Genomic DNA, 12,725 nt, shown 5'->3' with positions numbered 1-12,725 from the left:
TGGGTGTGTGTTACATTAGATTCACTAGTAGCAGTGAGAAAAACATCACGTGGTGGGGCGCATTGTATGGGTGTGTGTTACATTAGATTCACTAGTAGCAGTGAGAAAAACATCACGGGGTGGTGCGCATTGTATGGGTGTTTGTTACATTAGATTCACTAGTAGGAGTGAGAAACACATCACGGGGTGGTGCGCATTGTATGGGTGTGTGCCACATGACATTCACTAATAGGAGTGAGAAAAACATCACGGGGTGGTGCGCCTTGTATGGGTGTGTGTTACATTACATTCACTAGTAGGAGTGAGAAAAACATCACGTGGTGGTGCGCCTTGTATGGGTGTGTGTTACATTACATTCACTAGTAGGGGTGAGAAAAACATCACGGGTGGTGCGCCTTGTATGGGTGTGTGTTACATTAGATTCACTAGTAGGAGTGAGAAAAACATCACGGGTTGGTGCGCATTGTATGGGTGTGTGTTACATTAAATTCACTAGTAGGAGTGAGAAAAACATCACGGGGTGGTGCGCATTGTATGGGTGTGAGTTACATCACATTCACCAGTAGGAGTGAGAAAATAATCACGGGGTGGTGCGCATTGTATGGGTGTGTGTTACATCACATTCACTAGTAGGAGTGAGAAAAACATCACGGGGTGGTGCGCATTGTATGGGTGTGTGTGACACTAGATTCACTAGTAGGAGTGAGAAAAACATCACGGGGTGGTGCGCATTGTATGGGTGTGTGTTACATTAGATGCACTAGTAGGAGTGAGAAAAACATCACGGGGTGGTGCGCATTGTATGGGTGTGTGTTACATTAGATTCACTAGTAGCAGTGAGAAAAACATCACGGGGTGGTGCGCATTGTATGGGTGTGTGTTACATTAGATTCACTAGTAGCAGTGAGAAAAACATCACGGGGTGGTGCGCATTGTATGGGTGTGTGTTACATTAGATTCACTAGTAGGAGTGAGAAAAACATCACGGGGTGGTGCGCCTTGTATGGGTGTGTGTTACATTAGATTCACTAGTAGGAGTGAGAAAAACATCACGGGGTGGTGCGCATTGTATGGGTGTGTGTTACATTAGATTCACTAGTAGGAGTGAGAAAACATCACGGGGTGTTGCGCATTGTATGGGTTTGTGTTACATTAGATTCACTAGTAGCAGGGAGAAAAACATCACGGGGTGGTGCGCATTGTATGGGTGTGTGTTACATTAGATTCACTAGTAGCAGTGAGAAAAACATCACGGGGTGGTGCGCATTGTATGGGTGTGTGTTACATTAGATTCACTAGTAGCAGTGAGAAAAACATCACGGGGTGGTGCGCATTGTATGGGTGTGTGTTACATTAGATTCACTAGTAGCAGTGAGAAAAACATCACGGGGTGGTGCGCATTGTATGGGTGTGTGTTACATTAGATTCACTAGTAGCAGTGAGAAAAACATCACGGGGTGGTGCGCATTGTATGGGTGTGTGTTACATTAGATTCACTAGTAGCAGTGAGAAAAACATCACGGGGTGGTGCGCATTGTATCGGTGTGTGTTACATTAGATTCACTAGTAGGAGTGAGAAAAACATCACGGGGTGGTGCGCATTGTATGGGTGTGTGTCACATTAGATTCACTAGTAGGAGTGAAAAAGGAGTGAAAAACACATCACGGGGTGGTGCGCATTGTATGGTTGTGTGTCACATTAGATTCACTAGTAGGAGTGAGAAAAACATCACGGGGTGGTGCGCTTGTATGGGTGTGTGTCACATTAGATTCACTAGTAGGAGTGAGAAAAACATCACGGGGTGGTGCGCCTTGTATGGGTGTGTGTCACATTACATTCACTAGTAGGAGTGAGAAAAACATCACGGGGTGGTGCGCCTTGTATGGGTGTGTGTCTCATTAGATTCACTAGTAGGAGTGAGAAAAACATCACGGGGTGGTGCGCCTTGTATGGGTGTGTGTCACATACATTCACTAGTAGGAGTGAGAAAAACATCACGGGGTGGTGCGCTTTGTATGGGTGTGTGTCACATTACCTTCACTAGTAGGAGTGAGAAAAACATCACGGGGTGGTGCGCCTTGTATGGGTGTGTGTCACATTAGATTCACTAGTAGGAGTGAGAAAAACATCACGGGGTGGTGCGCATTGAATGGGTGTGTGTCACATTAGATTCACTAGTAGGAGTGAGAAAAACATCACGGGGTGGTGCGCATTGTATGGGTGTGTGTCACATTAGATACACTAGTAGGAGTGAGAAAAACATCACGGGGTGGTGCGCATTGTATGGGTGTGTGTCACATTACATTCACTAGTAAGAGTGAGAAAAACATCACGTGGTGCTGCGCATTGTATGGGTGTGTGTTACATTAGATTCACTAGTAGGAGTGAGAAAAACATCACGGGGTGGTGCGCATTGTATGGGTGTGTGTTACATTACATTCACTAGTAGCAGTGAGAAAAACATCACGGGGTGGTGCACATTGTATGGGTGTGTGTTACATTACATTAACTAGTAGGAGTGAGAAAAACATCACGGGTTGGTGCGCATTGTATGGGTGTGTGTTACATTACATTCACTAGTAGCAGTGAGAAAACATCACGGGGTGGTGCGCATTGTATGGGTGTGTGTTACATTAGATTCACTAGTAGCAGTTAGAAAAACATCACGGGGTGGTGCGCATTGTATGGTGTGTGTTACATTAGATTCACTAGTAGCAGTGAGAAAAACATCACGGGGTGGTGCGCATTGTATGAGTGTGTGTTACATTAGATTCACTAGTAGCAGTGAGAAAAACATCACGGGGTGGTGCGCATTGTATGGGTGTGTGTCACATTAGATTCACTAGTACGAGTGAGAAAAACATCACGGGGTGGTGCGCATTGTATGGGTGTGTGTCACATTAGATTCACAAGTAGGAGTGAGAAAAACATCACGGGGTGGTGCGCATTGTATGGGTGTGTGTCACATTAGATTCACTAGTAGGAGTGAGAAAAACATCACGGGGTGGTGCGCCTTGTATGGGTGTGTGTCACATTACATTCACTAGTAGGGGTGAGAAAAACATCACGGGGTGGTGGCCTTGTATGTGTGTGTGTTACATTACATTCACGAGTAGGGGTGAGAAAAACATCACGTGGTGGTGCGCCTTGTATGGGTGTGTGTTACATTACATTCACTAGTAGGGGTGAGAAAAACATCACGGGGTGGTGCGCCTTGTATGGGTGTGTGTTACATTACATTCACTAGTAGGGGTGAGAAAAACATCACGGGGTGGTGCGCCTTGTAGGGGTGTGTGTTACATTACATTCACTAGTAGGAGTGAGAAAAACATCACGGGTTGGTGCGCATTGTATGGGTGTGTGTTACATTAAATTCACTAGTAGGAGTGAGAAAAACATCACGGGTTGGTGCGCATTGTATGGGTGTGTGTTACATCACATTCACTAGTAGGAGTGAGAAAATTATCACCGGGGTGGTGCGCATTGTATGGGTGTGTGTTACATCAGATTCACTAGTAGGAGTGAGAAAAACATCACGGGTGGTGCACATTGTATGGGTGTGTGTTACATTAGATTCACTAGTAGGCGTGAGAAAAACATCACGGGGTGGTGCGCATTGTATGGGTGTGTGTTATATTAGATTCACTAGTAGGAGTGAGAAAAACATCACGGGGTGGTGCGCATTGTATGGGTGTGTGTTACATTAGATTCACTAGTAGCAGTGAGAAAAACATCACGGGGTGGTGCGCATTGTATGGGTGTGTGTTACATTACATCCTCTAGTAGGAGTGAGAAAAACATCACGGGGTGGTGCGCATTGTATGGGTGTGTGTTACATTACATTCACTAGTAAGAGTGAGAAAAACATCACGGGTGGTGCGCATTGTATGTGTGTGTGTTACATTAGATTCACTAGTAGGAGTGAGAAAAACATCACGGGGTGGTGCGCCTTGTATGGGTGTTTGTTACATTAGATTCACTAGTAGCAGTGAGAAAAACATCACGGGGTGGTGCGCATTGTATGGGTGTGTGTTACATTACATCCTCTAGTAGGAGTGTGTACAAAACATCACGGGGTGGTGTGCATTGTATGGGTGTGTGTTACATTAGATTCACTAATAGGAGTGAGAAAAACATCACGGGGTGGTGCGCTTTGTATGGGTGTGTGTTAGATTAGATTCACTAATAGGAGTGAGAAAAACATCACGGGGTGGTGCGCATTGTATGGGTGAGTGTTACATTAGATTCACTAGTAGGAGTGAGAAAAACATCACGGGGTGGTGCGCATTGTATGGGTGTGTGTTACATTAGATTCACTAGTAGGAGTGAGAAAAACATCACGGGGTGGTGCGCATTGTAAGGGTGTGTGTTACATTAGATTCACTAGTAGGAGTGAGAAAAACATCACGGGGTGGTGCGCATTGTATGGGTGTGTGTTACATTACATTCACTAGTTGCAGTGAGAAAAACATCACGGGTGGTGCGCATTGTATGGGTGTGTGTTACATTAGATTCACTAGTAGGAGTGAGAAAAAACATCACGGGTGGTGCGCATTGTATGGGTGTGTGTTACATTACATTCACTAGTAGGAGTGAGAAAAACATCACGGGGTGGTGCGCATTGTATGGGTGTGTGTTACATTACATTCACTAGTAACAGTGAGAAAAACATCACGGGGTGGTGCGCATTGTATGGGTGTGTGTTACATTAGATTCACTAGTAGCAGTGAGAAAAACATCACGGGGTGGTGCGCATTGTATGGGTGTGTGTTACATTAGATTCACTAGTAGCAGTGAGAAAAACATCACGTGGTGGGGCGCATTGTATGGGTGTGTGTTACATTAGATTCACTAGTAGCAGTGAGAAAAACATCACGGGGTGGTGCGCATTGTATGGGTGTTTGTTACATTAGATTCACTAGTAGGAGTGAGAAACACATCACGGGGTGGTGCGCATTGTATGGGTGTGTGCCACATGACATTCACTAATAGGAGTGAGAAAAACATCACGGGGTGGTGCGCCTTGTATGGGTGTGTGTTACATTACATTCACTAGTAGGAGTGAGAAAAACATCACGTGGTGGTGCGCCTTGTATGGGTGTGTGTTACATTACATTCACTAGTAGGGGTGAGAAAAACATCACGGGGTGGTGCGCCTTGTATGGGTGTGTGTTACATTAGATTCACTAGTAGGAGTGAGAAAAACATCACGGGTTGGTGCGCATTGTATGGGTGTGTGTTACATTAAGTTCACTAGTAGGAGTGAGAAAAACATCACGGGGTGGTGCGCATTGTATGGGTGTGTGTTACATTAGATTCACTAGTAGCAGTGAGAAAAACATCACGGGGTGGTGCGCATTGTATGGGTGTGTGTTACATTAGATTCACTAGTAGCAGTGAGAAAAACATCACGGGGTGGTGCGCATTGTATGGGTGTGTGTTACATTAGATTCACTAGTAGCAGTGAGAAAAACATCACGGGGTGGTGCGCATTGTATGGGTGTGTGTTACATTAGATTCACTAGTAGCAGTGAGAAAAACATCACGGGGTGGTGCGCATTGTATCGGTGTGTGTTACATTAGATTCACTAGTAGGAGTGAGAAAAACATCACGGGGTGGTGCGCATTGTATGGGTGTGTGTCACATTAGATTCACTAGTAGGAGTGAAAAACACATCACGGGGTGGTGCGCATTGTATGGGTGTGTGTCACATTAGATTCACTAGTAGGAGTGAGAAAAACATCACGGGGTGGTGCGCCTTGTATGGGTGTGTGTCACATTAGATTCACTAGTAGGAGTGAGAAAAACATCACGGTGTGGTGCGCCTTGTATGGGTGTGTGTCACATTACCTTCACTAGTAGGAGTGAGAAAAACATCACGGGGTGGTGCGCCTTGTATGGGTGTGTGTCTCATTAGATTCACTAGTAGGAGTGAGAAAAACATCACGGGTGGTGCGCCTTGTATGGGTGTGTGTCACATACATTCACTAGTAGGAGTGAGAAAAACATCACGGGGTGGTGCGCTTGTATGGGTGTGTGTCACATTACCTTCACTAGTAGGAGTGAGAAAAACATCACGGGGTGGTGCGCCTTGTATGGGTGTGTGTCACATTAGATTCACTAGTAGGAGTGAGAAAAACATCACGGGGTGGTGCGCATTGAATGGGTGTGTGTCACATTAGATTCACTAGTAGGAGTGAGAAAAACATCACGGGGTGGTGCGCATTGTATGGGTGTGTGTCACATTAGATACACTAGTAGGAGTGAGAAAACATCACGGGGTGGTGCGCATTGTATGGGTGTGTGTCACATTACATTCACTAGTAAGAGTGAGAAAAACATCACGTGGTGCTGCGCATTGTATGGGTGTGTGTTACATTAGATTCACTAGTAGGAGTGAGAAAAACATCACGGGGTGGTGCGCATTGTATGGGTGTGTGTTACATTACATTCACTAGTAGCAGTGAGAAAAACATCACGGGTGGTGCACATTGTATGGGTGTGTGTTACATTACATTAACTAGTAGGAGTGAGAAAACATCACGGGGTGGTGCGCATTGTATGGGTGTGTGTTACATTACATTCACTAGTAGCAGTGAGAAAAACATCACGGGGTGGTGCGCATTGTATGGGTGTGTGTTACATTAGATTCACTAGTAGCAGTTAGAAAAACATCACGGGGTGGTGCGCATTGTATGGGTGTGTGTTACATTAGATTCACTAGTAGCAGTGAGAAAAACATCACGGGGTGGTGCGCATTGTATGAGTGTGTGTTACATTAGATTCACTAGTAGCAGTGAGAAAAACATCACGGGGTGGTGCGCATTGTATGGGTGTGTGTCACATTAGATTCACTAGTACGAGTGAGAAAAACATCACGGGGTGGTGCGCATTGTATGGGTGTGTGTCACATTAGATTCACTAGTAGGAGTGAGAAAAACATCACGGGTGGTGCGCATTGTATGGGTGTGTGTCACATTAGATTCACTAGTAGGAGTGAGAAAAACATCACGGGGTGGTGCGCCTTGTATGGGTGTGTGTCACATTACATTCACTAGTAGGGGTGAGAAAAACATCACGGGGTGGTGGCCTTGTATGTGTGTGTGTTACATTACATTCACGAGTAGGGGTGAGAAAAACATCACGTGGTGGTGCGCCTTGTATGGGTGTGTGTTACATTACATTCACTAGTAGGGGTGAGAAAAACATCACGGGGTGGTGCGCCTTGTATGGGTGTGTGTTACATTACATTCACTAGTAGGGGTGAGAAAAACATCACGGGGTGGTGCGCCTTGTAGGGGTGTGTGTTACATTACATTCACTAGTAGGAGTGAGAAAAACATCACGGGTTGGTGCGCATTGTATGGGTGTGTGTTACATTAAATTCACTAGTAGGAGTGAGAAAAACATCACGGGTTGGTGCGCATTGTATGGGTGTGTGTTACATCACATTCACTAGTAGGAGTGAGAAAATTATCACCGGGGTGGTGCGCATTGTATGGGTGTGTGTTACATCATATTCACTAGTAGGAGTGAGAAAAACATCACGGGGTGGTGCACATTGTATGGGTGTGTGTTACATTAGATTCACTAGTAGGCGTGAGAAAAACATCACGGGGTGGTGCGCATTGTATGGGTGTGTGTTATATTAGATTCACTAGTAGGAGTGAGAAAAACATCACGGGGTGGTGCGCATTGTATGGGTGTGTGTTACATTAGATTCACTAGTAGCAGTGAGAAAAACATCACGGGGTGGTGCGCATTGTATGGGTGTGTGTTACATTACATCCTCTAGTAGGAGTGAGAAAAACATCACGGGGTGGTGCGCATTGTATGGGTGTGTGTTACATTACATTCACTAGTAAGAGTGAGAAAAACATCACGGGGTGGTGCGCATTGTATGTGTGTGTGTTACATTAGATTCACTAGTAGGAGTGAGAAAAACATCACGGGGTGGTGCGCCTTGTATGGGTGTTTGTTACATTAGATTCACTAGTAGCAGTGAGAAAAACATCACGGGGTGGTGCGCATTGTATGGGTGTGTGTTACATTACATCCTCTAGTAGGAGTGTGTACAAAACATCACGGGGTGGTGCGCATTGTATGGGTGTGTGTTACATTAGATTCACTAATAGGAGTGAGAAAAACATCACGGGGTGGTGCGCATTGTATGGGTGTGTGTTAGATTAGATTCACTAATAGGAGTGAGAAAAACATCACGGTGTGGTGCGCATTGTATGGGTGAGTGTTACATTAGATTCACTAGTAGGAGTGAGAAAAACATCACGGGGTGGTGCGCATTGTATGGGTGTGTGTTACATTAGATTCACTAGTAGGAGTGAGAAAAACATCACGGGGTGGTGCGCATTGTAAGGGTGTGTGTTACATTAGATTCACTAGTAGGAGTGAGAAAAACATCACGGGGTGGTGCGCATTGTATGGGTGTGTGTTACATTACATTCACTAGTTGCAGTGAGAAAAACATCACGGGGTGGTGCGCATTGTATGGGTGTGTGTTACATTAGATTCACTAGTAGGAGTGAGAAAAACATCACGGGGTGGTGCGCATTGTATGGGTGTGTGTTACATTACATTCACTAGTAGGAGTGAGAAAAACATCACGGGGTGGTGCGCATTGTATGGGTGTGTGTTACATTACATTCACTAGTAACAGTGAGAAAAACATCACGGGGTGGTGCGCATTGTATGGGTGTGTGTTACATTAGATTCACTAGTAGCAGTGAGAAAAACATCACGGGGTGGTGCGCATTGTATGGGTGTGTGTTACATTAGATTCACTAGTAGCAGTGAGAAAAACATCACGTGGTGGGGCGCATTGTATGGGTGTGTGTTACATTAGATTCACTAGTAGCAGTGAGAAAAACATCACGGGGTGGTGCGCATTGTATGGGTGTTTGTTACATTAGATTCACTAGTAGGAGTGAGAAACACATCACGGGGTGGTGCGCATTGTATGGGTGTGTGCCACATGACATTCACTAATAGGAGTGAGAAAAACATCACGGGGTGGTGCGCCTTGTATGGGTGTGTGTTACATTACATTCACTAGTAGGAGTGAGAAAAACATCACGTGGTGGTGCGCCTTGTATGGGTGTGTGTTACATTACATTCACTAGTAGGGGTGAGAAAAACATCACGGGTGGTGCGCCTTGTATGGGTGTGTGTTACATTAGATTCACTAGTAGGAGTGAGAAAAACATCACGGGTTGGTGCGCATTGTATGGGTGTGTGTTACATTAAATTCACTAGTAGAAGTGAGAAAAACATCACGGGGTGGTGCGCATTGTATGGGTGTGAGTTACATCACATTCACCAGTAGGAGTGAGAAAATAATCACGGGGTGGTGCGCATTGTATGGGTGTGTGTTACATCACATTCACTAGTAGGAGTGAGAATAACATCACGGGGTGGTGCGCATTGTATGGGTGTGTGTGACACTAGATTCACTAGTAGGAGTGAGAAAAACATCACGGGGTGGTGCGCATTGTATGGGTGTGTGTTACATTAGATGCACTAGTAGGAGTGAGAAAAACATCACGGGGTGGTGCGCATTGTATGGGTGTGTGTTACATTAGATTCACTAGTAGCAGTGAGAAAAACATCACGGGGTGGTGCGCATTGTATGGGTGTGTGTTACATTAGATTCACTAGTAGCAGTGAGAAAAACATCACGGGGTGGTGCGCATTGTATGGGTGTGTGTTACATTAGATTCACTAGTAGGAGTGAGAAAAACATCACGGGGTGGTGCGCCTTGTATGGGTGTGTGTTACATTAGATTCACTAGTAGGAGTGAGAAAAACATCACGGGGTGGTGCGCATTGTATGGGTGTGTGTTACATTAGATTCACTAGTAGGAGTGAGAAAACATCACGGGGTGTTGCGCATTGTATGGGTTTGTGTTACATTAGATTCACTAGTAGCAGGGAGAAAAACATCACGGGGTGGTGCGCATTGTATGGGTGTGAGTTACATTAGGTTCACTAGTAGGAGTGAGATAAACATCACGGGGTGGTGCGCATTGTATTGGTGTGTGTTACATTAGATTCACTAGTAGGAGTGAGAAAAACATCACGGGGTGGTGCGCCTTGTATGGGTGTGTGTTACATTAGATTCACTAGTAGGAGTGAGAAAAACGTCACGGGGTGGAGCGCATTGTATGGGTGTGTGTTACATTAGATTCACTAGTAGGAGTGAGAAAAACATCACGGGGTGGTGCGCATTGTATGGGTGTGTGTTACATTAGATTCACTAGTAGCAGTGAGAAAAACATCACGGGGTGGTGGGCCTTGTATGGGTGTGTGTTACATTAGATTCACTAGTAGGAGTGAGAAAAACATCACGGGGTGGTGCGCATTGTATGGCTTTGTGTTACATTAGATTCACTAGTAGGAGTGAGAAAATCATCACGGGGTGGTGCGCATTGTATGGGTGTGTGTTACATTAGATTCACTAGTAGGAGTGAGAAAAACATCACGGGGTGGTGCGCATTGTATGGGTGTGTGTTACATTACATTCACTAGTAGGAGTGAGAAAAACATCACGGGTTGGTGCGCATTGTATGGGTGTGTGTTACATTAAATTCACTAGTAGGAGTGAGAAAAACATAACGGGGTGGTGCGCATTGTATGGGTGTGTGTTTCATCACATTTACTAGTAGGAATGAGAAAATCATCACGGGGTGGTGCGCATTGTATGGGTGTGTGTTACATTAGATTCACTAGTAGCAGTGAGAAAAACATCACGGGGTGGTGCGCATTGTATGGGTGTGTGTTACATTACATCCTCTAGTAGGAGTGAGAAAAACATCACGGGGTGGTGCGCATTGTATGGGTGTGTGTTACATTACATTCACTAGTAGGAGTGAGAAAAACATCACGTGGTGGTGCGCATTGTATGGGTGTGTGTTACATTAGATTCACTAGTAGGAGTGAGAAAAACATCACGGGGTGGTGCGCATTGTATGGGTGTGTGTTACATCAGATTCACTAGTAGTAGTGAGAAAAACATCACGGGGTGGTGCGCATTGTATGGGTGTGTGTTACATTAGATTCACTAGTAGGAGTGAGAAAAACATCACGGGGTGGTGCGCATTGTATGGGTGTGTGTTACATTAGATTCACTAGTAGCAGTGAGAAAAATATCACGGGGTGGTGCGCATTGTATGGGTGTGTGTTACATTAGATTCACTAGTAGGAGTGAGAAAAACATCACGGGGTGGTGCGCATTGTATGGGTGTGTGTTACATTACATTCACTAGTAGGAGTGAGAAAAACATCACGGGGTGGTGCGCATTGTATGGGTGTGTGTTATATTAGATTCACTAGTAGGAGTGAGAAAAACATCACGGGGTGGTGCGCATTGTATGGGTGTGTGTTACATTAGATTCACTAGTAGGAGTGAGAAAAACATCACGGGTTGGTGCGCATTGTATGGGTGTGTGTTACATTACATTCACTAGTAGGAGTGAGAAAAACATCACGGTTTGGTGCGCATTGTATGGGTGTGTGTTACATCACATTCACTAGTAGGAGTGAGAAAAACATCACTGGGTGGTGCGCATTGTATGGGTGTGTGTTACGTCAGATTCACTAGTAGGAGTGAGAAAAACATCACGGGGTGGTGCGCATTGTTTGGGTGTGTGTTACATTACATTCACTAGTAGGAGTGAGAAAAACATCACGGGGTGGTGCGCATTGTATGGGTGTGTGTTACATCACATTCACTAGTAGGAGTGAGAAAATCATCACGGGGTGGTGCGCATTGTATGGGTGTGTGTTACATCAGATTCACTAGTAGGAGTGAGAAAAACATCACGGGGTGGTGCGCATTGTATGGGTGTGTGTTACATTAGATTCACTAGTAGCAGTGAGAAAAACATCACGGGGTGGTGCGCATTGTATGGGTGTGTGTTACATTAGCTTCACTAGTAGCAGTGAGAAAAACATCACGGGGTGGTGCGCATTGTATGGGTGTGTGTTACATTAGATTCACTAGTAGCAGTGAGAAAAACATCACGGGGTGGTTCGCATTGTATGGGTGTGTGTTACATTACATTCACTAGTAGCAGTGAGAAAAACATCACGGGGTGGTGCGCATTGTATGGGTGTGTGTTACATTAGATTCACTAGTAGCAGTGAGAAAAACATCACGGGGTGGTGCGCATTGTATGGGTGTGTGTTACATTAGATTCACTAGTAGCAGTGAGAAAAACATCACGGGGTGGTGCGCATTGTATGGGTGTGTGTTACATTAGATTCACTAGTAGCAGTGAGATAAACATCACGGGTGGTGCGCATTGTATGGGTGTGTGTTACATTAGATTCACTAGTAGGAGTGAGAAAAACATCACGGGGTGGTGCGCCTTGTATGGGTGTGTGTTACATTAGATTCACTAGTAGGAGTGAGAAAAACATCACGGGGTGGTGCGCCTTGTATGGGTGTGTGTTACGTTAGATTCACTAGTAGCAGTGAGAAAAACATCACGGGGTGGTGCGCCTTGTATGGGTGTGTGTTACGTTAGATTCACTAGTAGCAGTGAGAAAAACATCACGGGGTGGTGCGCCTTGTATGGGTGTGTGTTACATGAGATTCACTAGTAGCAGTGAGAAAAACATCACGGGGTGGTGCGCATTGTATGGGTGTGTGTTACATTAGATTCACTAGTAGGAGTGAGAAAAACATCACGGGGTGGTGCGCATTGT

This window comes from Cavia porcellus, unplaced genomic scaffold, assembly GCF_034190915.1.
Source record: "Cavia porcellus strain 051 isolate PalLab524CR breed Dunkin Hartley unplaced genomic scaffold, mCavPor4.1 scaffold_44, whole genome shotgun sequence".
NCBI lineage: Eukaryota > Metazoa > Chordata > Mammalia > Rodentia > Caviidae > Cavia > Cavia porcellus.
This window is presented reverse-complemented; position numbering follows the sequence as displayed.